Below are 4,967 nucleotides of genomic sequence, written 5' to 3'. Positions count from 1 at the left end.
TATTCTGTTCATTGCAATTTATATAAGTTCCATTGTTTTTAATTCTGCAAATAAAATCATTATATTTTCGTTTTGTATTAGAAATGTTTAGTTCCATCGATCCATATTCGCTGGCAATGTAGTTTGGTAATTAAATTAAGTTTTACGTTTATGTAGAATCAGAAAGTACCTACTTTACAGAGTGTATGATATACTTTTTTCAAAAACGTCCAATTTTTCAGTCATTTAACCCAAAATACTTCGAATTTCTATCGCCAATAACTCAAAAAGTAGTAACTTTTCGAAATATACTTTAATGACACTATGTGCCATTAGATTTTGTCACTTAGAAAAAAAGAAAAACTGAAACATACACTACAAAATATGACTCTTGCTGACATCTATTAGTGTATATCGTAGTTAACGAAATAAAGTACAGTTTCTAACAGAAATAGGTTTGAAATGACCAACAGCAAAAATTTCTGCCGTTTTTTTTAGAAAGTTTATAACATTTTTTAATTTTATTCAATTCTTTAAAACCGTTAAATAAATAAATCATAGTTTAAAAAAAGAAAGAAAAATAAAAACAATTGAAATTAAAGTCAGTTTTGTAAAAGAATTGATCTCTTTTTTGAGGTGTGTCACATACCGCGTTTATAAATAATATTATTTTTATTAATTTAATAATAATAATATATAATAAATAAATAAAGAAAGGACCACCTTAAAAAATTAAAGAATTAAAAAACAAAAAAACAACATAAAAAACAAAACAAAATCAAAACCGTTAAAACAATTGAATATATGAAGAACGTACATGAACAAATGAATGAATGAATTTTAAAGCCTTTATTTTAGATTATACAAAAGGTTATGGGTAAGTATATTGTTTTATTTGTTTATTTATAAATCGATCCAATTAGTTCACACCTTCTTGATTCACAATAAACATAGTTTGATTTATTTTCCAAATGACTGAACATCTTCATTTAAAACTTTAGGTATTGGTAGCTATTGTAATTTAATTAATTTTATTTGTTTGTTTTGTATTTTTTATTAATTTTTTAATTAGTATTTGACGCTAACACGTGCTGCGTAATTCATGTATTCTGTGGTTTTTATTCAATTATTAATTGTTCTTTAGATATTTATTTTGTATGTTTAATTTCCCCTTTTTTGGTGTAATCATGTGTCAATTCGAATTCAATCAATTTTATGTTATTTGATGTTGATAAACGCCTATGTTTCGTTTTCTAAACAAATATTTTTATTATAAGACAATGAATTTTTTTCGCATTATGATCGTTGTTTTTTCTATTTGAATATCTGAATATCTTAAATCATTACGTCAAGATTGACGGCAGGGACTCAAACCTCCAACATGGAAAAAACCATTCATAAATATTTCAAAATGGTAAATTTATTAATGTAAACTTATTATAATGCTTTTGAAAATGTAAAGAAACTTGCGGAGCTTTTATAGATCCGGAAAATTTTTGGTTGTGTCAGAAGCCTTCATATCCGTAATTTGTTATTCCAATAGTAAGATCATCGAATATTTAGCTGGTTATGTTATCTGTTAAATTTTAATTCCCCACAAAAAATCATTGTAAAAGTACAGTTAAGTGATTCAATATTTTACCCAAAATGCGATTTTATTTTGCGTCATATTATGGATACTATTATGTACTGAAATCGATTCATCCCACGACCAAGCAATAATATTTGTCCGAAAATTTCATGTGTTTTCAAAAATTTACACATATTTTCTTCGTTGTGAGCGTGCTAATATAATTTTCCTTAAATTAGAAAAGCCGATGAATTTTCTTAATTTTCCGCTTGCCACGTTATTATTGTGGAAAACTGATCCAAAACGAACCCATTTTATATACTTATAAAAATGTATCTTAACTCGGAAACAAACGCTACATGTAAAGGTACATAGATTTTCCAATAAGAAAAATTTATATATTTTCTTATTTTAAAAATTGTCAATTAAATGTTTAGATCTAACTATAATGTTTAGATATCAAAAACTATAAAATATGGTGAGTTGAAAATTTGTAGATATCTTCATTGATTCTAATTTGCTACTAGAGGCAGCTGCCCATGTAAAATTTAGGAATAATATTTGTCATCCATTCAAATCTCCGAGCAAAGCGACAAGGAATGATAGGTTCCAAAACTAGAAAGTACAAGCTTTTAAGGTTGAAATGTTAGTAAAATTTTGTGTTATAAAAATGTTCCTTTAATATTTTAGTTGAGTATATATTCAATACGTTATGTTTTTATAAATTTATTTTTACATTTTTCAATAGGCTTCCGTTTCGCCTATAAAATAATAACAATATCTTTATAAAATAAAAGGTATTCATTTTATTAGAGGTACCTATAACGTTTTATATAACGTGCGTGCAATACAGAGTCATCTGTTGAGTGAATCGATAACATATAGGTATCTGTATAGTTGTTAAAAAAAACTTTTTATTTTGTGGTTTTTATTTTTTCAACAATAAAGTAACTAATAATTATATAACTTTTTTTTTATATAAAATAATAAATAAATAAATATTATGTAACAAAAATATAAGAAAATAATAACCCTTTATTATGTCTACATACAGAAAAAGTAGGTCAAATGTTATGCAGCGATTTCCTTATATTACTTATACGTTCTCATTTACCAAATATATTTCGGGATGCAAAATATTATAATGTACTGGAATCATGTAAGACCCACCTAACTTGAAAACGTAAAAATTCTCTAAATTGATGTTTTTCAATTATGAATAAAATAATTACTAATGCCTTGCTTACTAGTTTCAAATCTAGCTCTAATAGGTTTCAAGAATGTAGAGTATCGGCCATGGAACTAAATACATAGCTAGCGAAAAATTGACATCACAGCTGAAAAGAATAACCAAAAATTAGTGGGTTTCAAAAAAAATTCCAATCAGATCGGATCAAACTTGCATATGTTATCAAAAAAATGGAATTTTTGAACTTTATGACGTCATCAGAATCCAAAAAATTTAATTTTGCTCTATCACATTCAAATTTTATCCAATTTTGACAAACAAAGTATGTAATCCTACTAAATTTGGGCCATACTTTTCAAATTTGTGATTAAAATTAACCTAGCTTTAATAGATTTCAAGAATGTGCAGTCCTAGTCCCGGAATTAAGCAGATAAGTGATAACTAGCGCAAAATTGACATCACAACTGAAAAGAATAACCCAAAATTAGTGGGATTCAAAAAAATTAGAATAAGATCGGATACAATTTGCCTGTGTTATCAAAAAAATCGGATTTTTGAACTTTATGACGTCATCAGAATCCAAAAAATTTAATTTTGCTCTATCACATTCAAATTTTATCCAATTTTGACAAACAAAGTAAGTAATCCTACTAAATTTGGGTCATAATTTTCAAATTTGTGAACAAAATTAACCTAGCTTTAATAGGTTTCAAGAATGTGAAGTCCTGGTCCGGGAATAAAGCATATAAGTTATAGCTAGGGAAAAATTGACCTCACAGCTGAAAAGAATAACCCAAAACTAGTGGGTTTCAAAAAAATTCCAATAAGATCGGATACAATTTGCCTTTTTTATCAAAAAAATCAAATTTTTGAACTTTATGACGTCATCAGAATCCAAAAAATTTAATTTTGCTCTATACATCCAAATTATATCCAATTTTGATAAACCAAGTATGTATATCCACGAAATATAAAATGAATTATAAATGATATAGATTATGATGGGACTCGGGGCATCTTTGGTGCTTTGATGATATTAAATTTTTCTACCCAAAGTTTGACTAAATTTTTGGTGTCGAAAAACTTTTTAAAAATGTTCCTTCGCTCGTAATATTTCGATTTAAAAATCGTTTAAAAATTAGATTTCAACTATATAATGCTAATAAGATTTATAGCACAGAAAATAATATGAATTTAAATAGATAATGATAATTTTTGTTACACATAGATAATTTACTACCGTGAACTGTATCCACCTCCTGGATACGTAAGGGTACCAGCGGTTTACGTACAAATATTCTATTTATTTTTATTTCTTTATATGCAACCGAAAAAAAAAATAGGTGTATTGCATACCTTTTCATGTGACAAATATAATAATGTGACTATTTGTTATCGGTGGTTAAATGGGCGTTGATTTTAACTCTATTACAATTTTTTTTTTTTAATATAATTTATTTGTAATCGAAGGATAAAAATTTCAAAATTTATGATTCTAAATGTGGGCTTATATGGGCTTACGTTCTATTGTATGGGTTTTTTGTTGGTAAAACTATTAACACCTGAATAGAATTTATTTTATGGATTTTAACGATTTTTTCTTCTTCTAAATTATATATAACAATTGTTCGTAAACAATTACTACAAGGTTTTGAATTTTATTCAAAATTTTAATTATTTTAAATGTATGTAGGGAAAAAAACAGATAACTTTGTAACTATTGTAAGCCACATTTTGTATTTGTAATTTATATTAAATAAAAATCCTTCCAAAGCAAAAGAAACAAAAACTTTAAACTTGTTCTTGGGCCACGAATACAGAAGCTTGTATTGCAAGTCAAACTTTATACTCCCATCAAATTAGATGAAATTTTATAACTGTAAGTTTTGAGTGCAGCAATGTCACTTATGCCAATATTACCATTTTATCTGTAGGTATCCTAAAAATTTGCATATAAGCAGGAAAAAAGGGGTGATTTCGAAAAAATCAACGATTTACCCTAATTTTTTTAAATGCTCCAAAACTATGCATTTTAGAAAGAAAAAAGAACGGTTTAAAGTTACCGAATGATTTGTGTACAAAAACGATTCGATTTTTTTAATTATTATTAAGCACTGGTCATTTTATAGAAAAAATACTTTTAATACAAGTGTTGTTCCCAGTCTTTCACATTTTCGGCAAAATCGATATTTAAATAAATATATACGAGGCATACATACTTAAGTTTAT

Source organism: Chrysoperla carnea, chromosome 3 (assembly GCF_905475395.1).
Source record: "Chrysoperla carnea chromosome 3, inChrCarn1.1, whole genome shotgun sequence".
NCBI lineage: Eukaryota > Metazoa > Arthropoda > Insecta > Neuroptera > Chrysopidae > Chrysoperla > Chrysoperla carnea.
Note: the sequence above shows the minus strand (reverse complement) of the source record.